The 26420-nt window shown below is 36.9% G+C and overlaps 1 protein-coding gene and 1 pseudogene across 4 annotated transcripts in view; one reads left to right on the plus strand and one right to left on the minus strand.

Moving 5' to 3' along the window:
• The window catches only part of FNBP1L (formin binding protein 1 like), a 103793-nt gene that overhangs the window by 61077 nt on the left and 16296 nt on the right, over positions 1-26420 (minus strand). The window lies entirely within an intron of this gene.
• On the plus strand, positions 8470-9858 carry LOC118019129 (annotated as a pseudogene). The gene has a single exon (XR_004681581.1). The product of XR_004681581.1 is annotated as a heterogeneous nuclear ribonucleoprotein A1-like (transcript).

Genomic DNA, 26420 nt, shown 5'->3' on the forward strand with positions numbered 1-26420 from the left:
ATTTGACAGAGAGAGACACAGCGAGAGAGGGAACACAAGCAGGGGGAGTGGGAGAGGGAGAAGCAGGCTTCCCGCCGAGCAGGGAGCCAGATGCGGGGCTCGATCCCAGGACCCTAGGACCATAACCTGAACCAAAGGCAGACGCTTAACGACTGAGCCACCCTAGTTGGGCTAGCCCCTAGTTCTTCTTTTTTAGATAACATATATAAGTAAAAATTCTAAGCTCTTTTCTCCTTATCTCAGTGGATCATCTTGTATGCTCTACTTTGAAGACCCTTGCTTTAAATTATGCATTATCATCTGACCTATATCAAGTCCTCCTTAATCTACTATGTGGTCTTACTGCTTTTTGTGATCTTTACCTTCTCTTGTATCCACATAGAATTCTACTTTTCTATTTTAGTTAATCACCTTCCAAATTAAATTAAGAATACTGGTCCAAATTTACATACCCCCCAGGTCTCTTTCAAGCTCTTTCAGGATTCTCAAAGAAAAATTAAATCTAAAGAACTTCATATCTAAGACCTATGTCAAACTGTTTAAAAAGTGTCATTCCTATTTCCTCCAATACTCAAAATAATTTTTTTTTTTAAAGATTTTATTTATTTATTTGACAGAGAGAGACACAGCGAGAGAGGGAACACAAGCAGGGGGAGTGGGAGAGGGAGAAGCAGGCTTCCCGCCGAGCAGGGAGCCCGAGTGGGGCTCGATCCCAGGACCCCGGGATCACAACCTGAGCTGAAGGCAGACGCTTAACAACTGAGCCACCCAGGTGCCCCAATACTCAAAATAATTTATGTTATAATTCCACTGAACAGAATCTTGGACTATATACATTAACTCACCAAAAGGTATTTTTAGAGTTGGTCGCCGTAACAAAAGTATTAAAGCCCAATCAGAATATTAAGAAAGTATAGTAAAATTTTATTTTTCAGCTACTGAAGGTTAAGTTACAACCTATAAAATCTCTTCTGATAAAATTTTTCATCTCTTATTTTTTAAATATTCAAAAATATCACTGGACAACTGTACAAGTAAAAAATTAGACAGCCAAATAATTGAGTTAATTATGTTTAAGATTTTCATATACCTATTAAGTAAATAGATCCCAAATAAAGGCCAGCTAAAAAAACATACCAATCAGCATTAAAAGGCAGGATAAGGCAAGATACACATGTTTGAAAGTGAAACAAAGTTCTCTGTTTTAATAACTACTTTGGGGAAAAAAATCTGAATTGAAAAAAAGTACCTCTGAAAAACAGAAGTCTTAAAATAGAAAATTTTAAGTACTTTTACATATATACCCACATTATGAATGATTTTTTTGCCTTGTCAATCCACAAACTGTAAAAAAGAATTTATGTCAAATATAGATTTAATGTTATGACACTTAAAATGCAGAAGAAACACTTTATTTTAAAGATAAATTTTATTTAATCCATTGAATAACCTATCTGGGTTTTCAACTAGATATATTACAATACATTTAAAAACAGTATAAATATCGTAGACTCCAAACAAATATAAAAACTGGTGCCCAGAATGCTTAAGTGATTTGCCCATAGCTGGCTAGCAATCAAAATGGGATGGGGCTAGAAAGATTATCTTCTAAAATCATTGCCAGTCTTACATTCTTAATAACCAAATGAGTAACTGTTATGAATATTATTACTAAAAATGATGCATTTCTTTCACCAGGAAAGAAATAGATGGTTTGAAAAAAATTTCTGGGTCACTGGGGAGCTTTGAGCACCATGAAAGGAACAAATTAAGAAATCTCAAAGTTAGAAACTGCCTAACACAAACACACATTGACTATTTAAACCCTCTTTACAAGATCCCTGGTAAGTTGTTCAGCCTTTTTGAGCAGTCACATCATTAGTGGTCAGAACAACTCCAAAAGCATGAGAGAACATGGCTGGACATCGAGGAATGCTAATTTTTTACTAACACAAAATAAAGCAGAAAACTCTTAAGTCAAAAAATAAGAATCAATCATAAAGCCTTATGTATTCATAGGTAAAACCCTCTAATCCCTTTAGTTTCAAAGCCCGAGATCACATTTTTCCCCAGTCCATGCCAGCAAATACCTTGGACTATATAGTGGAAAATGTCAGGAAATGCTCAAAACAAGCCAAAGAAGTGAAATTAAGCAGTATTCTGAAACCACCTATGGATTACAAATAAATAATATTCAGTTATCAAAACAGGCAATTTATCTTTACTCCCCCATTCTTCCTACCTCTAGCATTGCTCTTATTTCTATGGATTTACTCTAGATTACTAGCAGAGTCCAACTTCTTCCATTTCCTTGCCTTCATTAACCCCTCACTTCCTTTTCCAACACATTCGTTCTTACACAGCTTCTGTGAAATGTGCTCTCTCCCCTCAGTGGTATGCCCTAATTAAATGTTATCCTATATTTAAATTCAAGAAAGCTATTACTTTCTGTTTCCTTCAGGTATTGTTTTTTAATTCTGTAAAATGTTTAAAGTTATTTTACCTTTTCATTTGGGAACACAAGGAAAACATTCTAAATTAAAGTTGGCATCAACACCAACTAAATGTCCACACTATTCAGCATAAATCAAATGAATTACATGTTGCTCCAAGGTTCTACTGGTTCTACTGTATAGTGATGTGTGATAATAAATACTAAATTTACTCAGTCACCTTACTTTTATCTATAAAATTATATCTTTAATGCAATTTAAAAATAAGTATTTTATGTATCACAAAATGTAATTTTTTTCAGAAGTCACTATTTTATATTCAATCCTTGTTTTTCTAATTACTTTGACACAGCCTTGCATCCAAATGAAGTCCCAGTAAAGTACTTTTGGTAAAGCACCAAGGGTCACACTATTTATAAAAAAAAAAAAAAAAAACTTTCTTCACTAAAAACCAGAATAATGACTTTGCTGTCCTAGTTTGGGCTTACTCTATAGCTCTGGTTTTCTGCCAAAGTTTCTCCAGCACTTCTGAATACCAAAGTACTACCAAAAACATTTTTAAGATCTAACACAACTGACTTTTCTCATTCTTGGATTCATACGAAACTGGAAACTTTTTTTAAGTCTCACGGAGCTAAAAAATCAATTTGTAATTCAGAGTCAACAACATCTACCCCCAAAGTAAACAGGGATATTTTAATTTTAAATTAAATAATTATTTGGATTTGTTTCCTTGTGGTTTTTTGTTTTTTTTTTAAAGATTTATTTGAGTGAGAGAGAGCAAGTGGTGGGGAAAGGGAGAGGGGGAGAGAGAGAAAATCCTCAAGCAGACTCCCCATTGAGCAAGGAGCCCGATGCAGGGCTCAATCCCAGGACCCCAAGATCATGACCTAAGCCGAAATCAAGAGTTAGCCACTCAACCGATTGAGCTACCACCCAGGTGCCCCCGTTCTTTAAAAAATAGATTAAAAACTTGTATATTTGGAAAACTTACCTATTACGTTTTAATTTTCTTTTTTTTTTTTTTAAAGATTTTATTTATTTATTTGAGACAGAGAGAATGAGAGACAGAGAGCATGAGAGGGAGGAGGGTCAGAGGGAGAAGCAGACTCCCCGCTGAGCAGGGAGCCCGATGCGGGACTCGATCCCGGGACTCCAGGATCATGACCTGAGCCGAAGGCAGTCACTTAACCAACTGAGCCACCCAGGCGCCCTACGTTTTAATTTTCAATTAAATTTTAAATTAGGCTCTCAGTGACTTCAAAATCTATACAGATAATATTTCCAATCCCTACAGCACATTACTTTACTTTTCTTCTCATGACTTTCTCTTCCACTCTATCTCAGCAACTCATTCCAATGGTCATCCCCATTGTTATTAGCAATAACTACATCTCCTCCTCCAATAAATTTCAAGACTCTCATTCTCAGATGGCTAACCCTGTCTGCCAACTCACAAACTCCAGTACCCCAAGGCCAGTAACTTTTTTTTAAAGTAAGCTCTACACCCAACATGGGGCTTGAACTCATAACCCAGAAATCAAGAATCACATGTTCTACTGACTGAGCCAGCCAGGTGACCCCCGGGAGAGTAACTTTTGACCCCACAGAGACCTCAATCCACTGATCCTGACAAATTACTTCTATTGCTCATCCCCCTCCTGTCTGCATTTCCATCTTGACACAGCTTGGATTCCATAGCCATCACTGTAATCACTCCATGCAAATAGCCTATACTGTCTTTGCCCTCTCTTGCTTTGTCAAATTTCAACCCTGGTTTTATACTTAACTCTTTACCAACCCTTCCTCATGCTGCTGGAAAAAGGTGGGGGAAGGAAGGACAGACAGGCAGAAGAACCAACCAACCAACATACTGACTGGTCACACTTTGAAATGTGTGCTTATCAACCCAAAAGGCTTAAATACTACTTAGCCTGAACCCATTCCCCATCCCATTATCCCAGCCAACTATCTTATACCCTCTTTCAGTTTAAATTCACACCACTTTCTATCCATTTCACTCTCAGCCAATAACCTTGCTTCCTACCTGAATAAAAGACACAATCAGAAGATAATTCCTCATTCTCCAACTCTATTTTTACCATGAACACCTATGTGCTTTTATTCTGCCCTCCTGCTTACTACTTTGGATAACCATCCACAGCCTTAGTGTTTCAGCCTACCTGAAAAATGAGTGCGATTTCAGGTGTAGTTGTTAAAATGTTTAAGACCCTGAGCCTGCATATGCTTGATGTATTCCAGGAAGAGTAAGAAGCTGAATAAGCAAGCCACAGATGAATGAACAGAGGGAAGCGTAGAAGTTAAAATGGGAAGTGTATGGAGACTGCACAAGCCTTATCTTCCACCATAAGGACATTGGCTTTAACACTGATTGAGATGAAAACACACTGGAGGTTCTTGAGCATAAGCCTAACATGACCTGACTCAGATTATTTTTTTTTTTAAAGATTTTATTTATTTATTTGAGAGAGAGAGAATGAGAGAGAGAGAACACCTGAGAGGGGATAGGGTCAGAGGACAAAGCAGACTCCCTGCCGAGCAGGGACCCCGATGCGGGACTCGATCCCGGGACTCCAGGATCATGACCTGAGCTGAAGGCAGTCGCTTAACCAACTGAGCCACCCAGGCACCCTGACTCAGATTATTAAACAGATCACTCTGGCTTCTATGTTGATTAAAAAAAAAAAAAAAAAAAAAATTATTCTGGGCAAGGGAGACTTGGAGAAGGCTACTGCAATAATCCATACCAGAGATCAGGTTAGCTTGGACCAGGGTAGAAGAGCAGAATGAAAAGTGGTAAGATTTTGGATATATTCTGAAGGCAGTGGCAACAAAATTTTCTGACGTTTTCAGTGTGGGTTGTGAAAGAGAGACATCAATTTTGAGCACCATGACCTAGAAGGATAAATTTGCTTTGAACTAAACAGGCAATTAAGTAAACAAGTCTGGTCAAGGGGAAGACAAAAGTTTTGGTTTTAGGCAGTTAAGTTTGTGATATCCTTAGACATCCAAGATATGTTGAATAGGCAGTTAAACACCTTTACCTGGAATTCAACAGAAGTGGTCCTCATGAAGATATATGGTAAGACATGATCCTGAATTCAAAAAGACTGAAGTCATACCATGCATCTCTTCCAAACACAATGCTATGAAACTAGCTATCGACCATAAGAAAAAATCTGGAAAGAACACAAATATAGATAGGTTGAATAACATGCTACTAAACAATGAATGGGTCAACCAAATTATCAGGAGGAAATAAAAAAATACATGGAGACAAATGAAAATGAAAACACAACATTCCAAATCTTTGGGATGCTGCAAAAGCTGTTCTAAGAGGAAAATTTAGAGCAATACAGGCCTACCTCAAGAAGTGAGAAAAATCTCAAAAAAAAAAAAGGTGAGAAAAATCTCAAACAACCTAACCTTACACCTAAAGGAGCTAGACAATGAAGAACAAACAAAATCTAAAACCAGTAAGGGCGCCTGGGTGGCTCAGTTGGTTAAGCGACTGCCTTCGGCTCAGGTCATGATCCTGGAGTCCCGGGATTGAGTCCCGCATCGGGCTCCCTGCTCGGCAGGGAGTCTGCTTCTCCCTCTGACCCTCCTCCCTCTCATGCTCTCTGTCTCTCATTCTCTCTCTCGCAAATAAATAAATAAAATCTTAAAAAAAAAAAAAAAATCTAAAACCAGTAAAAGGAAAGAAATAATAAAGATTAGAAAAGGAATAAATGATATAGTAACTGAAAGAACAAACAGATCAATGAAACCAGGAGCTGGTTCTCTGAAAAGATCAACAAAATAGATAAATCTTTTGCCAGACTCATCAAAGAAAAAAAAAAAGAGAAAGAACTCAAATTATACACAACACAGAATCAGAAATGAAAGAGAAGAAATAACAACACAAAGGATTATAAGAGAATATTATTAAAAATTTATGCCAACAAATTAGACAAGCTAGAAAAAAATGGATAAATTCCCAGAAACATATAACCTCCCAAAACTAAATCAGGAAGAAACAAAAAATTTGAACAGAACAATTACCACCAATGAAATTGAACTGGTAATCAAAAAACTCCCAACCAACAAAAGTCCAGGACCAGATGGTTTCACAGGTAAATTCTAACAAACATTTAAAGAAGAGTTAATACCTGTTCTTCTCAAACTATTCCAAAAAATAGAAGAGGAAGGAAACCTTCCAAATTTATTCTATGAAGACAGCATTACCCTGATAACAAAACCAGATAAAGACACTATCAAAAAAAAGAGAACTATGGGCCAGTATCTCTGATGAAGATAGATGCAAAAAACGTCAACAAACTATTACCAAACCAAATCCAACAAATATATTTAAAAAATCATTCACCACGATCAAGTGCAATTTATTTCCTGGGGTGCAAGGGTGGTTCAGTATTTGCAAACCAATCAACATGATACATTCACATCAGAATAAAGGGAAAAAAACATACGATCATCTCAGTAGATGCAGAAAAAACATTTGACAAAGTACAATACCCATTCATGATAAAAACCCTCAACAAAGTAGGTTTAGAGAGAACATATCTCAATATAATAAAGGCCATATATGAAAAACCCACAGCTAATATCATACTTGATGGTGAAAAACTGAGGGTTTTTCCCCTAAGATCAGGAACAAGACATAGATGTCCACTCTCACCACTTTTATTCAACATAGTACTGGAAGTCCTAGCCACAGCAATCAGACAAGAAAAAAGAATAAAAGACAACCATATTGGTAAGGAAAAAGTAAAACTGTCAACATTTGCAGATGACAGGATACCGCATATAAAAAACCCTAAAGACTCCACCAAAAACCTATTAGAACTGAAAAATGAATTCATTAAGGTCTCAATATACAAAATATACACAAATCCATTAATTTCTATACACTAATAATGAAGCAGCAGAAAAAACAACAAAAAAAATTTTCCATTTACAGTTGCACCAAAAATAACAAAAAACCTAGGAATAAGCTTAACCAGGGAGGTAAAAGACCTGTACTCTGGAAATTATAAAACGCTGATGAAAAAAATTGAAGATGACACAAATGGAAAAATATTCCATGCTTTATAATAATGCCTTTAATACAATAATGTTAAAATGTCCATTAATGCAATCCCTATCAAAATACCAACAGCTTTTTTCACAGAGCTGTAACAAATAATTCTAAAATTTGTATGGAACCATAAAAGACCCTGAACAGCCAAAGCAATTTTGAAAAAGAACAAAACTGAAGTAACAAAATTTCAGACTTCAAGTTATATTACAAAGCTGTAGTAATCAAACAGTATGGTACTGGCACAAAAACAGATAACAGAACAGAGAGCCCAGTAATATACCCACAATTATATAATGTCAATTAATCTTTAGGAGGTGGCAAGAATATGCAACAGGAAAAAGCCTCTTCAACAAATGGTGTTGGAAAAACTGGTTAGCTACATGCAAAAGAATGAAACTGGACCACTTACTTCCACCATACACAAATATAAACTCAAAATGGAATAAAGACCTAAATGTGAGACCTGAAACCATAAAAATCCTTGAAGAGAGCACAAGCAAAAATTTCTCTGACACTGGCCACAGCAACTTCTTTCTAGATATGTCTTCTGAGGTGAGGGAAACAAAATTAAAAATATACTATTGGGACTATATCAAAATAAAAAGCTTCTGCACAGTGAAGGAAACAATCAAGGAAACTAAAAGGCAACCTACTGAATGGGAAAAGATATTTGCAAATGATGTATCTGACAGAGTTTGTATCCAAAAATATATAGAGAACTTACATAACACCAAAAAATCAAATAATCCAACTAAAAATAGGCAGAAGACATGAACAGACATTTCTCCAAAGAAGACGTCCAGATGGCCAACAGACACATGAAAAGATGCTCAACGGCAATCATCAGGGAAATGCAAATCAAAGCCACAAATGAGATATCACCTCACACCTATCAAAATGGCTAAAATCAGATACGTTCGTTAGATTACTCCTTTCTGCCCGTGGACGCCGCCGAGTAAGCATCGTTAAAGTCTCCCCTCCCACCGCCGTCATGTCTAAGTCAGAGTCTCCCAAAGAGCCTGAACAGCTGCGGAAGCTCTTCATCGGAGGTTTGAGCTTTGAAACAACCGATGAGAGTTTGAGGAGCCATTTTGAGCAATGGGGAATGCTTACGGACTGTGTGGTAATGAGAGATCCAAACACCAAGCGCTCCAGAGGCTTTGGCTTTGTCACGTATGCCACTGTGGAGGAGGTGGATGCAGCCATGAACGCAAGGCCACACAAGGTGGATGGGAGAGTTGTGGAACCAAAGAGGGCTGTCTCAAGAGAAGATTCTCAAAGACCTGGTGCCCACTTAACTGTGAAAAAGATTTTTGTTGGTGTCATTAAAGAAGACACTGAAGAACATCATCTAAGAGATTATTTTGAACAGTATGGGAAGATTGAAGTGATCGAGATCATGACCGACCGGGGCAGTGGCAAAAAGAGAGGTTTTGCTTTTGTAACATTTGTAACATTTGATGACCATGACTCTGTAGACAAGATTGTCATTCAAAAATACCATACTGTGGTATGGCCACAACTGTGAAGTAAGGAAAGCCCTATCTAAGCAAGAGATGGCTAGTGCTTCATCCAGCCAAAGAGGTCGAAGGGGTTCTGGAAACTTTGGTGGTGGTCGTGGAGGTGGTTTTGGTGGGAATGACAACTTTGGTCGTGGAGGGAACTTCAGTGGTCGAGGTGGCTTTGGTGGCAGTCGAGGTGGTGGTGGATATGGTGGCAGTGGGGATGGCTATAACGGATTTGGTAATGATGGAAGCAACTTTGGAGGTGGCGGAAGCTATAATGATTTTGGCAATTACAACAATCAATCCTCAAATTTTGGACCCATGAAAGGAGGAAATTTTGGAGGCAGAAGCTCTGGCCCCTATGGTGGTGGAGGCCAATACTTTGCCAAACCACGAAACCAAGGTGGCTATGGTGGTTCCAGCAGCAGCAGTAGCTATGGCAGTGGCAGAAGGTTTTAATTACTGCCAGGAAACAAAGCTTAGCAGGAGAGGAGAGCCAGAGAAGTGACAGGGAAGCTACAGGTTACAACAGATTTGTGAACTCAGCCAAGCACAGTGGTGGCAGGGCCTAGCTGCTACAAAGAAGACATGTTTTAGACAATACTCATGTGTATGGGCAAAAAACTCGAGGACTGTATTTGTGACTAATTGTATAACAGGTTATTTTAGTTTCTGTTCTGTGGAAAGTGTAAAGCATTCCAACAAAGGGTTTTAATGTAGGTTTTTTTTTTTTTTTGCACCCATGCTGTTGATTGCTAAATGTAATAGTCTGATCATGACGCTGAATAAATGTGTCTTTAAAAAAAAAAAAAAAATGGCTAAAATCAAAACACAAAAACAAGTGTTGGTGAGGACGTGGAGAAAAAGGAACCCTAGTACACCACTGGTGGGAATGCAAACCAGTACAGCCACTGTGAAAAACTGTATGGAGGTTCCTCAAAAAATTAAAGATAGAATTACCATATGATCCAGTAATTCCACTTTGGGTATTTACCCAAAGAATACAAAAACACTAATTTGAAAAGATACATGCACCCTTATGTTTATTGCAGCATTATTTGCAATAGCCAAATTATGGAAGCAGCCCAACTATCCACTGATAGATGAAAGGATAAAGAAGATGTGATACGCACGCACGTGCGCGCACACACCCCCCCCCCCCCCCCCCCCCACACACTGGAATATTATTCAGTCTTAAAAAAGAATGAAATTTTGCCATCTGCAACAACATGGATAAATTTAGAAGGTATAATGCCAAATGATATGTCAGTAAAAGACAAATACTGTATGATTTCACTCATACATGGAATTTAAGAAACAAAACAAATGAACAAAGAAAAAGAGACACAAACAAAAAACCAGACTCTTTAATATAGAGAACTGATGGTTACCAGAGGGGAGGTAGGGGAAGGAAATGGGTGAAATAGGTGAAGCTCCCTGATAATGAGCTCATCATGATGTGCACTGAGTAACGTATAGAATTGTTGAATCACTACACTGCATACCTGAAAATAATATGCCACTGTATGTTAATTATATCAGAATTAAAATTTAAAAAATTAAAAAGTGGCCATTAGAAAGAAAAACATCCGGTTAACTTCTGAATAGTTCACTATGTGCACAAAGGAAGCAAATGATGTGATTCTTTGGTAAGTCACACTCGAAGGGTTTTTTTAAGCTACAATTTTTTTTTTTTAATTATGTTATGTTAGTCACCATTCAGTACACCATTATAAGCTATAAATTTCTAGAGAACGGCACATACAAAACTTGATATACAATATTTTCAGAAAAGTCACAAAATTTTAAAGACCTTAATCTATATACTTCTAAAATAACCAAATTCAGAAGAGCATGTGACTCTTGATCTCTTGGTTGTGAGTCTGAGCCCCACACTGGGTATAGAGATTACCAAAAAAATAATAAACTTTAAAAAAAAACCAAGAAATGAAAAATAAAATAAAATAAATACACAAAATTCCTCTTTTCTCTGAATACCCAAATCTAAGGTACAGCCTATGCAGTGCATTTTTTTCAATTCTATATTTTTCTTTTTATTGCACAATATACCCAACATGCAAAAGAATGTATGCAATGAATATGTAGTTTCTACTACAAAAATATTTTCAGAATTTATTTAATACTAAAATACCAATTTTAATACCAGTATTTATTTATTTTGGCATTTACTTCATTTACCATAGAAACATCAGTTTTAATACCAGTATTTTGAAGTGTTCACAATTTAGTAACTCCTTAAAAAAAAAAAAAACAGGTGAAACAAAAATCAGTGAAACTAAAGCATTTAAAATATAGACTATGGGGGCACCTGGGTAGCTCAGTTGGATAAAGGTAGTGAGATCAAGGCCCACATACCACTCCATGCATTGTCTGCTTGAGATTCTTTCCCTCTCCCTTTCCACCCTCTACCCCTCTTCCCTGCATGCGTATGCTCTCTCTCTAAAATCTTTTTTAAAAAATTAAAATATAGACTACAAATACATTTTTATAAATACAACACTAAACATCACAAAATGGCAACTTTTCATAAATATAAATTTACAAAACAATGTAAAACAGTTATTTTTAACATAAACTAGCACATTTAATAAAAATATTCTAAAATAAACTGAACAGTACATACACTGATGATCACTTATGACACCTGAAAATAAAATTTCATTTGACTTTTTAAAAGTAATCTTTCATTGAAAGAGCCAATAACATTTTTTTGTTGTGCATATTTTTACGCAGTTTTCCAGCTGCTGATACACTTTCTGCCTGAAGAGAGCAGTGAGGAGATAGCTACAAGCTACCACCACATATTTTCCTATGATGCTTTAATCTTCAAGTAATCTCATCTCATGAATAGCTTTTGAGAAAATCTTTTGAACTGTCTTTTAACAGGAACTAAAATCGTTTTTACTGTTAGAAAGTTATAGCTTTTACTTCAAAAAAAATTTGTAGATTGGTCTTTATCTCCTTTAGTTTCATCATGTAGAGATGGAGGTTCCAACACATTTATCTATACATCATTTTTTGTACTTTCATGCTCATATTCTCTGAATTAAATTACAATTATTCTTGCTACAGAGTTATGCTTTATCAATGATTTTTGTTTTCCTCTTGAAAATTATGTAATTATAGAACTCTGACCTTTGTTTAATCTGAAATTCTAATGTGGAGTACATATATAGCTACCCGGTTACATCTCAAGATGCAAATGATTCAGATTTTTTAGATTCCAAAATAATTGTATTATACTAACAAAAATAGTGGCACATCAATACATTAAAATAGCACATGATATATCAGACCAAACATCAATACTTCAGTAACTATGCAAACAGGCTACTAATGTTTCCTGCGTTCACTTAAAGCATTTATTCAGCTTTCAGTAGACTACAAGCTCTAAGTGCAGGATCTATTTATAATTCTTTGTATCTCCCACCTAGACTAGGGGTTTTTTTGTTGTTCTTTTTTTTTAAGATTTTACTATTTGAGAGAGCGAGAGAGAGAGTGCGCGTGCATGAGTTGGGGGGGGTGGGCAGAGGGAGAGGGACAAGCAGGCTCCCAGATGAGTGCGAAGCCCAATGCGGGGCTCCACACAGGGTTGGATCCCAGGACCCCAAGATCATGACCTGAGCCAAAGTCAGACACTTAATGGGCTGAGCCACCCACATACCCCCCACATACACTAGTATTATTTAGTAGCTCTTGACTCCTGAGCCTCAGGTTCCACAACTATAAAACTGGTGTAATTACAGGACTCCAAAGTGAGAACATTAAACGATATAAAGCATTCAACACAGTGCTTGGCACTGGTGTCTATTATTATTCATTTATTCAACAAGTGAAAGAGTGCTGAGCTTGGCAGTAGGGACATAATGTGAGCAAAAATATTTAGTGGGGGCGCCTGGGTGGCTCAGTCGTTAAGCGTCTGCCTTCGGCTCAGGTCATGATCCCAGGGTCCTGGGATCGAGCCCCGCATCGGGCTCCCTGCTCAGCGGGAAGCCTGCTTCTCCCTCTTCCACTCCCCCCTGCTTGTATTCCCTCTCTCGCTGTGTCTCTCTCTGTCAAATAAATAAATAAAATCTTAAAAAAAAAAAATCTTGTAAAAAAAAAAATATATTTAGTGGGAAGGAGAGTTAATAATTAAATAATCACAATTTCTCTTTAACTTCATTGGCTAGTATTTTCAGAATAATACTCAGAATAATTAAATACTGCAGTGATGGTTAATTTTCAGTGGTCAGATTTGTATATCTGAACGTGCATCAACATACAGGTTTTATGTCTTTAAGCAAACTCAACATATAAATGCCATGTTTACAAGACACTTAAATTACAAGATAACTGTTCTCTGTAGACCTTTATTTTTTTTTATTTTTTTTATTTTTTATTTTTATTTTTTAAAGATTTTATTTATTTATTTGACAGAGAGAGACACAGCGAGAGAGGGAACACAAGCAGGGGGAGTGGGAGCGGGAGAAGCAGGCTCCCCGCAGAGCAGGGAGCCCGATGCGGGACTCGATCCCAGGACCGTGGGATCATGACCTGAGCCGAAGGCAGTCGCTTAACCAACTGAGCCACCCAGGCGCCCCCTCTGTAGACCTTTAAAATAAATTTTTAAAATACCTTTAAAATGATTCTACTGATCCAAAATAAATTTACATACTATCAGGACATATCTGTTCTATGAAACAATGTTCAAAGCAAGGACTACACCTGTAAATTATCTAACATCTTCTTTAATTTTACAATTTCTGACAATACCATAGCATCTATATTGATGATCCATCTTCCCACCTGTCCCTCTCATTTCACAGTTCTTTGTAATTTGAGGATCCTACTGATTTTCACTTGCTTCACATTAGCCTCTTGTTTAGCACTGCTCTGCTTCCCAAATCTCAAACTTGAGCTCAGGGTCATTCAGTGGTTACTTAAGGGTAAAGCTGAGATTACAGAATAGGATTAACTACTTTTTTTTTTTTTTAAGATTTTATTTATTTATTTGACAGAGAGAGCACAAGCAGAGGGAACAGTAGAGGAAGAGGGAGAAGTGGACTCCCCACCGAGCAGTCAGCCCAATGTGGGGCTCGATCCCAGGATCCTGGGATCATGACCTGAGCTGAAGGCAGACGCTTAACCAACTGAGCCACCCAGTGCCCCAGGATTAACTACTTTAAATCTAGTTTTATGTTATACTCTTTTGCCCTGGCTCAAATTCTCTGGTCATCAACTTTCATCCTTGTCCCTGCTACCTTCTATCCTGGACAACTTCCTGCCAATGTTCCTCTACCCTCACACCAATAATACAGTATCAATCCCCTGGAGCAGACATTTTCTCCTCTGTCCTCAGACCAAAGAACATGATTAACAAAAGGTAGAGTCAAATTTTTAATATGAACATTCTCCAGAACAGTACTAAGCATCCCTTTGCATAATCTCTGATTTCTTGGCTTTCTTCCCCCTGAGTTCATTTTCCTTTTTATCCTAGCCTCTTTCCCTTTTCCCCATTTCAGACTCTTAAATCTAAAATTGTGAGCACAATTTAAGTATGAAATCTAATCACAGATCATATGTCTAGAAGGGATATCAAAGGTCAGCCTCTCTATTTACAGATGAGGAAACTGAAGCCAAGAGTATGCTATTTGTCCAAGGGAATAGAGCTGAGTAACAGCTGAATTAAGGATACAGATGTTTTAGTTGTTCCTGTTTTCTTCCTTCAAATTAGTACACTTAGGGGGCACCTGGATGGCTCAGTTCATTGAGCGACTGATTCTTGATTTCGGCTCGGTCATGATCTCAGGTCACAAGATCAAGCCACATCAGCTCTGTGTAGGGCTCCTCACTCAGAGGATAATCTCCTTGAGAGTCTCTCTCTCCCTCTCCCTCTGCCCCCACTCCCACACTCTCTCTAAAATAAATAAATCTTAAAAAAAAAAAAGTACACTTAATTAAGTAAATGCTCAAAGACTATATTATTTAGAGAGCAAATGGGCTTCCCGGCCCTAATCTAATCTGAAGAATTACTTAGTTGTTGGTATATTCATGGGAATAACTCCAAAGAGTGACCTCATACTATTCTTAGCATATAATTATGGTTTAAGTACTGAAATAATTTAGCTATATCTATATATGCTCTATTATATTTGGAAGAAGCAGAACTGGCCCAGACTGAACTTTTATGGCTTATTTTCTAAATAGTATGAGAAAATCTTAATCCGTAGAATCAAGAAATTATAATTGTTAATATTAAAGTAAATTTTTATATGGTACAAAAGTAGTGTCCATTAACCTACTCAGAAGAGTCTCTAAGATCCAAAAGCAGGAATATTCAGAAAACATACATGACTTAGCTATTTATTCTTTCTTGTATGTAATGCAATTATATTATTGCTGGTAGGCACTGAGTAAAAGGTAAATGGTCAAGTAAATGAATTCTCTTGCATGTTAACATAAAATAGGTACTATTAATACCACTTTAAATTTACATGGCCACCTTGCCCTTTTCATATTGATTCTATAGGATTCCTACTTCAACCTCAAAAAAAACTGGCTTATGAGCAGGTGGGGTAGTTAATACTAGCTTTCATTCCCATATACCCATCACTGTGCATAGTACTCTGAGTGAATATAACTTCAGACTTTTTAAAAAAAACTTCCTATTAAGATTGATCCTTTTTTACTCCTAAAAGAGCACTGGAGTAAACCTTATACTGCACATGAAGATGTACTAACAAGTATTATATCTATGAGATAAATTTAAAGAGGAACTATGAAAATTCTTACCTAGACTTTTAATGTCTACAGCAAAATGACTGTCAACAGAAGAGGAATGACTTGTACTTGTTAATGTAAATTACATCATATATTTAGAATAACAATTAAAAGAGGATTAGCAGCTAAGAAAAGTTGGAAATAAGGCAAACAAAAAACTTTCAGGTTAGCACTCTTGTTTTTCTGGTAGATTTGTATTCAAATGGAATAGACTGAAATTTTACATACAAATACTTTCCCTTTTTTTTTCTTTCAATTTATTTCTCTACTTCCGAAAAGGATTGAGGAAAATGACCAACAGTTATTCAGAATTAGACTGTTTATTCACAGGTGGCAAGGAAATACAATAAAGTGCTAAAAAGATATTATAAATGGACAGCAGTCTGCTACTTTTTGTTGTATTCCCAGCTCAGAGGTAAAATCTGTTTTGAATCTCAATTTCTCTTGAGTTTTACTATGCCTTCATTTAAGCACAGAACACAGTTACAGGCTTGTATGACTTATTAAATTGATTAAGTTTTTTTGAGAATTGTTATTTTATCCCATAATTAATGGTCCATTAGTTTCCTGAATTTTCCTCTTAAAAATTCTTAATCATTTCAGCTGTCAATACTGTCTTCCTTTCTGATGGTATTAATACCAAATGACTATTGACAGGTTGGTAGTGCTGAAGATTGGGTCTAAAGCGTGCGGTCACTAAAATATTCAGAGTAGTATTCAGCAAGTGACTATCGGAGATTTTTAGCCAAAATCTCTTATATAGGCCTACTTAAACTGAGGCCTATCTAACTGCTTATATAGAAATTAAGAAGTCTGTTCTACAATATGGAGAGACACCTACAACAAAAGAGTGGAAGCTTCAGCTACTTATTGGTTATGTACCTCTTCTACTATAGCATTTATTTGGGAGTGATTCTATGGTAACACAGGTAAGATTATTAATAACAGGCATCAGAAGAAGTGATCATCAGCATTATGATTTTTTTTTTCACAGTTCTACCTTAAACCACTGTTTGCTCTTGGAAGACGTGAAATACAGTCTGGAAACTTTATTACATAGAAACTTGAAGAGATTTAATAAGCTGCTTCTTTAAATTAGAAGCATTTGGGGGCACCTGGGTGGCTCAGTCAATTGGACATCTGCCTTTGGCTCAGGTCATGATCCCAGGGTCCTGGGATCGGGCCCTATGTCGGGCTCCCTGCTCAGTGGAGAGCCTGCTTCTCCCTCTCCCTGCTGCTACCCCTGCTTGTGCGCTCTGTCAAATAAATAAATAAAATCTTTAAAAATAAATAAATAAAATAAATTAGGAGGATTTAGAATTAAAAGATCCTGAGAGACCCGACTTGTAGGGCCCCCGGGGTTCATGAGTGAGGATGTATAAAGATACTTCAAGGGATGTACACTCCAGTGCCCCCAAAGCATGGAGGAATTTTATGTGCATTCTCATTTAACCCACAAACCTATGAAGTCAGTGGTATTATCCTTATTTTGTATAGAGAGGAATGGGTTCTCAGAAGTTGAGCGGTTTGTGAGGGGTACAAAGTTGGGAGCCTTTCCATTTGACACTGCAGAAAAGACAAAAGCATTAATGATTTGTATTTGTATTCAGACTCAGGCTGGTACGATGTGCATGAGTATTATTGGTATTATGGCTAATAAAGGTTTACTCATTTCTCCTTGCTAAATTGTCCCGAGTTCAGTAAAATCATAAACTGTGAAGAACTGCATACTTTAGGGAAGTGTGAAATGAAGAGATTTAGAAGAGTTACAAATTTTGATGATTCAATGGCTGCCTTTTGGAAAGCAAACCTCAGTATGTGTCTGAATCATCAATTATTTCCTGTCAATGTGACTGTATGAATTAGAGAAAACCTGAGTCAAAATTAAACTTCCCATAAGAAGAAATACTATTTCTGGGATTTTTCAAAATTGCTATATAAATCTCAGCACTCCCCAGGAATTTCTGAATGGCTAAATTCTGTGTAATGTTGTGTCCACCTGACTTGGGAAGTTCATTCTCCTTCATAAAACTGCTAAAAGCTGAAAGGTACAATATCCAAATCTTAGCATGGATTCGGGCCCTAAACCTAATACTGTAATTCTTGGTAATAGTCAACTCTATAATCAAGTATTGACTCTCTCACTTTCCTATAAATATAGCTGACTGAATTTCTGCTGTTTTTAAATTTAAATTTTTTAATTACTAAAAATTCATATATCTCACAGTCTAATGATCACTGTTATCAATAAAAAAATGTTAAGGACCTATTCATATTAAATTTTTTAACATGAGGTTCCCACTGTAGAGACACTTCCAAGTTTCCAAGTTATAAAGCATGGGGAATAGTTCTGAGGCTATCTGGGGTACAAAGCAGGAAGAGTGAACAGCCAAGGCAAACTGGGGGAAATGGCCCCTGGATAAACTGCCTGGGTTTGTTACCTGACCTGGCAGTTGAGTAGTCTAAGACATGGGGTTCCTGGACTTTTGAATTTCATGGACCACTACAATTTCAGATTAGATTTGGGAAATGACAAAAGACTGTCAACACTGTGTTTGTTTTATGTCTTTACTTTAAAAAATAAAATCCATAAATTACTGCCTTCACTTACCATCATTTTATAAAAGAAATAATTTAATACAATCCCCCAAAAGAAAATATAATTTCAGAGTAAGAGTCCTTTAAATTAGTATTAGCAACTTATATTTTTAAAAAAATCATCATGTATTATTTTTCTCATTTTATGCAATTATTTGTGAAATGTTTGTTGTGAGACCAGCATTTGAGAATCAACAGTCCAAAGCAAAGATTCCCAAACATGATCATTAGTTAAGAAGCACCTAGGGAGTTTTAAAAATAACGAATCCCGGGACTCAACCCCAGAACTACTGAATCAATCTCTGGAGTTACGTACCCAGGAATTTTGATGTACAGTTGGATTTGGGAACATCGGTCCAAAATATATATAAATAAGTACAATTTTTTTTAAGATTTTATTTTTACTCCAGAAAACCAATATTGCACTATATGCTAAGTAAAATTTAAATTAAAAAAAAAAAGATTTTATTTTTAAGTAATCTCAACACCCAACTTGGGACTCAAACCTACAACCCCGAGACCAAGGGACGCATGCTTCACCAACTGAGCCAGCCAAGTGCTTCATAAACAAGTATAATTTAGGCAGTACTTCATAACAGTTACGTCCAATCTGGTTGATGCAGGCAACAAAAGCTCCAGAAGAAATCCTTTGGGAAGTCGGTGGAAGTGCTGCTTGGAATTCAGTTATGTTTATATGGCAGATGTACTAAGAAGAGTACATCTGACTTACCTCAGTGGGTGAGGTGTACTAAAAACAATAGTATGCCAGGAGCTAGAGTGTTGGCAGGAACTAGGAAAGGGTAGTAGGGCCATGGTTCTCCAGGGGGATTAAAACACTCAACGCAGGCAAAATAACCAAGAAGAAACTAAGGCAAAAATACAGGTTTTTCACTGGGACCACCGTGGCATATAGTATTGTTACTTAGAGTTACCATCTCAGCAAATCCCAAGTTTGGAAAATGTCATTTGTTTTAAGCCCTGTGATTTTAAGCTCCCTAAGGATTAACTAAGAAAGTGCTTGACACAGTGTTTATGCATAGGAAATGTTCAATATATATGCACTGAGTAAAGTCAATTTTTACTTTAAAACATTTTTTTAGGGACGCCTGGGTGGCTCAGTCAGTTAAGTGGCTGCCTTCGGCCCGGGTCATGATCCCAGGGTCCTGGGATCGAGTCCCGCATCGGACTCCTTGCTCAGCGGGGAGCCTGCTTCTCCTTCTCCCTCCCTCTGTTTGTGCTCTCTCTGTCAAATAAATAAAATCTTTAAAAAAAAAAAACAAAAAACATTTTTTTAAACTGTATTTTTCTTCCACACTTGGAAAAGGTTTTGAGATTCTGGGAAATGTACACAATTTAAAACAAGATAGGGTAACAGGTTTAATATATCACACTCATGAGTTCAGAACAAGGACCTTTTCCTTGTGGAAAAAAACATTCACAATAAAAGTAAATAATACACAGATCTTTCTCAGTTATCAAGAGTTGTAGAAAAGAACAAAATTGTTTATAATTTTGTAAGACCCTAATAAGTGACTCTGCAATACAGTTAACACTAAGTTTTTATATCAGGTTTACTTTCCAAACATTTTTCTTCAACTGATATCTATATTAATGTGAATTTTTTTCAGTATATACCAATTCATTTTGGGAGACCTGGCTGGCAGATGAAAGTTAATCCAAGATGGAACATTTGCCACCAGCAGTATGTGTAGGACACAGAATAGCAGAGCAGTCTCTAGAATTCAGATCCTGAAGCCAGACCATCTGGATTTGAGTCCCAATCCCACCTCTTACTGGCTTTTGCACATTGTTCAAACTACTGAGTCTCTGTGTCTCATTTTCCTTATCTGTAAAGTAGGGAATAATAATACTACCTACCTCTTACGGTTTTTATTAAAAGTAAATGGGTATGGGCGCCTGGGTGGCTCAGTCGTTGAGCGCCTGCCTTCGGCTCAGGTCGTGATCCCAGGGCCCTGGGATCGAGTCCCACATCGGTCTCCCTGCTCCGCAGGAAGCCTGCTTTTCCCTCTCCCACTCCCCCTGCCTGTGTTCCTTCTCTCATTGTGTCTCTCTCTGTCAAATAAATAAATAAAATCTTAAAAAAAAAAAAAAAAAGTAAATGGGTATGTGTAAAACATATATGGTAAGTGTTCAATATGTTGCTTTGACTAATTTGGAACAAGTACTGATTCCAGTTTTACAGACCTTTCTGACTTTTTTCAAAATATTTATTTATTTATTTATTTATTTATTTATTTATTTATTTGAGAGAGAGAGAGAGAGTACACAAGCCAGGCGGAGGGGAGGAGGGAGAGAAAGGGGAAGCGGAGTGCCCGCTGAGCCCAGAGCCAGAAGCAATGCAGAGCTCCATCTCACAACCCTGAGATCATGACCTGAGCCGAAATCAAGAGTAGGATGCTTAAACAACTGAGCCACCCAGGCACCCCACTTTTTGACTTCTTTTTAACTAAGGATATTATTTTAATTCTCATGAAGTTATCACATACACAATGATATAACAATTAAGTTCTATCAAGCACTCAATACATCAAAACTCCTGATCTCATTTTAAGCAAACTGATTTTTTTTTTTTTAAAAAAAGGTGGCATGTGCTCCAACTTCAGGTCAATTTAAACATTCTACCAGATGAGATTAATAGTGGGCAAAGCAAGCTAACATGGCCCTGAACACCTGTAAGCGTTTTTATTGGATATGCCAAAATGCAAGTCCTCAATGGACTTGAGAATCTTTTGACTTTTAACTTTTTATGTGTTGTCATCTATGGCATAAAGTTTTGAGAAGGAATGACTGTCCTTCCTTAGGATTAAATATAGATTATAGATTAGATCAGTGATCTTCATTATGTTGTGACTACATAAATTTTTTTTAAAAATTTATATATGTATATATAAATATACATATATAAATATATATGTAAAAATAGAATGCTTTCTTTACAGACTAGTATTTGAGTTTATGTTAGTCAAATTTTTGAACTATAAGCAAATTGAGTTACATTTTTCTACTCTTATTTTTATTCTTGCTAATGTCAAGGTATAATACATAGACGCTATAAAAATTAAATATAAAGACTACGTAGAAACTTTATCTCTTAATAGCAAGTATCAGTTAATACTGAATGTTGACCCATCTTGTGGCTTTATACTGAACATAGAAAAGATGCATTCAGGGTCATTAAGAAAGACTATTGCTCAGTCATTATACATGTGTATGTATATGCAATTTCTTTTTTTTATAATTTGGATATTTTTCTTGTTTTTTTTTTTTTTAAGATTTTATTTATTTATCTGTCAGAGAGAGAGAGCATAAGCAGGGGGAGTGGCAGGCAGAGGGAGAAGCAGGCTCCCTGCTGAGCAAGGAGCCCAATTCGATTCGGAACTTGATCCCAGGACTCTGGGATAATTTGAGCAGAAGGCAGACAGTTAACCAACTGAGCCACCCAGGTGCCCCCGTATATGCAATTTCTTTGAAGAAATTCAGAGTTTTTTAAATTATAAAAACTAAATGGACAAATTAATTGCTTTAAGAAGAACTCACTAGCGAATTTCTTTGAGAATAAGTTGTTTTCATTTATTTCAGCTCAGTAAAAATCTATCGATGTCCTGCTATCATATTAAAGATATATTCATCCAGTTCACTTAAAATGATTTAAAGTTTACAAAACTTAAGCTTATATCCCACTTTTTCTGAAAATCTAAATTATTATATACAGGTTAGATTTATGCCAGACTTGAAGGTAGATGAACAATCTTTATTAAACGTTCAACAATCTACAGAGTGCATGGGTGGTTCAGTCTATTAAACGTCAGACTCTTGATATCAGCTCAGGTCTTGATCTCAGAGTCTTGAGTTCAAGCCCCACAGTGGGCTCCATGCTGGGCACGGAGCGTACTTAAAAAAAAAAAAAAAAGTTCAACAGTCCACAATATGGTTCTCAACTGGGGTCAATTTCAACCCCTCCCCATCCAGGGGACATTTGACAGTTGGGGTCAATTTCAACCCCTCCCAACCCAGGGAACATTTGACAATGTCTGGAGATATTTTTGGATGTCTCAATGCTGAGAAGCGGGAGGGGGAATTGCTATTGGTATCCTGTGGGGAGAGGCCAGGGATGCTGTTAAACCTCTTATGGTACACAGGACAGCTCCTACTCTGCCTCAACAAAAAATTATCCAGCCCAAATGTCAATAGAGCCAAGTTTGAGAAACCTAGTCCATGCTTCTTCTAGAAGATATGCTAGTAATCTTAAGATTGGAAACCCAGAAATTATATGAAAACTCGTAAGAGAACAGCAGTGAATGCTCTAAAGTGACCTGGGTGCAAAGGACACATGAGAGAAACAGGGTGTCCCCTTTATGAGCCCTCACAGGTTTAAAACACACATAAATGAGAAAAAGCCAAGAGAGTTTTAAATTAAACTTTAAAGAATGGAAAAATGGGGGTGATGAGATTCTGGGTCAGATGTTAAAGAGAAGATGACAGCAGCCAAAACTTAGAATTGGAAATGTTCATTAAATAATGAAAACCAGTAGTAAGGGAGATGTTTATCTCCATGATAAACATTTTTAGTACAAGGAAACAGAATCTGAGAATTCAACAATTTCAAAATTGTAACATATCCAGAGATATACCATTTAATGTTTCTGCCTCAGGATAAAGGCAACAGGGGATGTTAAAAACAAGACAGCTCAAAATGGATTTGCTTATGCTAAGTCACACATAACCAAACTGAGACTTAATTACAGTTTTGGCTCTCCCAGAAATGAAATCTTAAACTGATCAGGAGTCACCTGATCAGCATTAGTTAGATAATCTTCCTGACAGACCCGTCATCCCCTAAAGGAAAGTAACCTTGCAATAACCAATATGCTAACTTCCTTGTTCCTGCTCCCTTCTGCCTATAAAAGTCTCATTTCGTACAGCTCCTCGGAGGTCCTTTTCTATCTGCTAGACTGGATTCTGCCTGACTCATGAACTGTTGGAAAAAAGCCAGTAAAATCTTTTAAATTTACTCAGTATTTGAACTGAACTCTTTGGATTCCCAAACATTCTTCAATGTACTAAATGAATAATAAAACATCAATGGGGAGAGGGTCAATGTTAAATAGTCTTATTTGGTCTATCACAGTAATCATTCCCTTGCAAGCATCCTCAGTTCCTTTGCCCTTCTCTTGCTTTGTTGTACTTCTGATAAAATCCAATCCTGGTTACATACAGTTGTCTAATTCCTCCATAGGCCTATATCATGTCAGCTGAACAAAGCTGGAGAAAAACAGCCATCCATATTACTTGGTCTCACTTTTAAATTTTTGACCACAAAACTCAGGAGGGCCTTCAGGGGTGACCTTTAATCCTACATTTTCCTGGTCTGTTCACTCTCCTACTCTTCACAATTTGCCACTTCCTCTTGCTCATGAAACCTCCAATGCCATCTTTCCTCATTCTCAACTACTAATTTAGATTCTATTTTCACTAGGAAAATTGAAGCAATCTATAATTACCTCATCTTCACATTATTAAACTATCTGCCTGTGCTCTACCTTCTTCTCTGCTCTTTTGGTCACTGCTCCTAAGATCAATTCCTTCATTTGTGCATGGACCCCATGCCATTTCTTACTTAAGTACATTCTAAAATTGTACCCTCTTCCACATTATCAATTCCCCAATCCTCTAGATCTTTCCTATTCATCATAAACATACATCCCATTAATATCCATGTTTAAAAAAAAAGACAAAAACCAAGAAAGTCGGTTACTCCATTCCCCTACCTAGTCCCACTTTATTTTTCTTTTCTTAGCAAATTCCTCCAAAGAGCTGTTTGTGTACTTGCTGTTTCTACTTCTCGCACCTCCCATTTACTTTTTTTTCTCACACCCAAATCCATTACTATGTATTTTCTACAAACATGGAAATTCTCCTACATGAAAATATAGCCATCAAAATCAGATAGTTAATGATGCAATACTCCCATATAATTCTCAGACCTCATTCAAGTTTTGTCAATTGGTCCAACAATGTCCTTTAGAACAATAGGACCAAGTCTAGAATGATATGTGACGGGCGCCTGGGTGGCTCAGTTGGGTAAGCGACTGCCTTCAGCTCAGGTCATGATCCTGGAGTCCCTGGATCGAGTCCCGCATCGGGCTCCCTGCTCTGCAGGGAGTCTGCTTCTCCCTCTGACCCTGCTCTCTCTCATTCTCTCTCTCAAATAAATAAATAAAATCTTAAAAAAAAAAAAAATTAATGATATGTGACAATATTGTCATGTTCCTTCAGTGTTCTTCAATCTGTAACAGTTCCTTAGTCTTTTCTTATCTTAAATGACTTTGACACTTTTGAAGGTTTCAAGCCAGTTATTTTGTATAATGACCATCAATTCTGAGTTTGTTTGATCTTTCCCCATGATTCAGATTAAGCATCTTTCACAGGAAATGATGCAGTCTCCTCACTGCCTTCAATCAGGTGGCACAGGACTTCAATTAGTCCCATTACTGGTGATGCTAACTGATCACTTGATTAAGGTGATAACTACCAAGCCTCTCCAGTGTAAAGTACTCTTTTTCCCTTTGTGATTAACTGTGAAACTATGATTATCTTTTTCATCAAACTTTCAATGTATTCATTTATTTTTGTCAGTATTCATGGGTTCCCATTTTATTCCATAGATTATCATTCAAAACATCATTATTTAGTTTGATTTTTTTTTTTTTTAAGATTTTATTTATTTATTTGACAGAGAGAAAGAGAGAGAGGGAACACAAGCAGGGGGAGAAGCAGGCTTCCCGCTGAGCAGAGAGCCCGATGCGGGGCTCAATCCCAGGCCGCTGGGATCATGACCTGAGCCGAAGGCAGACGCTTAATAACTGAGCCACCCAGGCGCCCCTATTTATTTTGATTTTTAAATTGTCCCATTATTTGGCCAGTGGGAGCTCCTTTAAGCTGGGATCTGTTTGACATGTCCTCACCATACTTTGAGCACTTCCTTACCTGTAGAACAATGTAGTTCAGGCTCATCTTGTACTTTCCCTGCCCCAGCCCTGGAATTAGCTATTTCTCCAGGGAGCTCTGGTTGCTTTTAAAGGAGAAAGATATTTCAGATTCTGATCAAGGAGGTTAGAGTAGAGCTTGGGAGTTTGTTTTCTTGTTACTGCCTTTAAATTCCCAAGATGATTCTAATGGTCACCAAGTTAGTTTTAAGGTCTGCTAATTAACAATGTTTCTCAGCCAGGGTAAGAGCCACAATCACCAGTAAAGTTTTATAAAACTCCAGATGGCTGACCAACCTACACCCCCACAACTTAATAAATCAGATCTCCAGGACAAACTGGCCAAATAATCAAAAGCTGAGTGAAACTAGAGAGGAACTGTTGTTGTTCAAGTGTATGAAATCCACAAAATAAAGAATATCCTCTGGACTATCAGAAGTGGAATGCAGAAACAGATCAACATTTTACCTAACCAAGAAACAATTAGGATAGAGGAAAAGAAAAAAGGAAAACAAAACAAAAAAACATATCTAGGTACTCGACCTAGATAATATAGTCAAAATACTAAGAAAAACAAAAATGTGACTTAACAACTAACGTTATATCTGCAAAAGAATAAGTAAATAAACACTACTGCAGCATTTGTTACCTCGCATCACTAAAAAAGAATATTGCCATTATTCTTCTTAGAATAGATCTGAAGAACAAAGTTATCTTAGTTCCAGACATTAACTAAATTCTGCAGTAAAATTCAAAATTCAAAAGGTCATGTATGAATTATACGGAAGTTTTCATTATTTTTTTTTCTTTTTTTTTTTTTTAAAGATATCTTTTATTTATCTATTTGACAGAGAGATAGCACAAGTAGGCAGAGTGGCAGGCAGAGGGAGAGGGAGAAGCAGGCTCTCCGCTGAGCAGGGAGCCCAGTGCGGGGCTCGATCCCAGGACCCTGGGATCATGACCCAAGCTGAAG

Source organism: Mirounga leonina, unplaced genomic scaffold (assembly GCF_011800145.1).
Source record: "Mirounga leonina isolate KUSES-001 unplaced genomic scaffold, KU_Mleo_1.0 Mir_173, whole genome shotgun sequence".
In the NCBI taxonomy this organism is placed as follows: Eukaryota; Metazoa; Chordata; class Mammalia; order Carnivora; family Phocidae; genus Mirounga; species Mirounga leonina.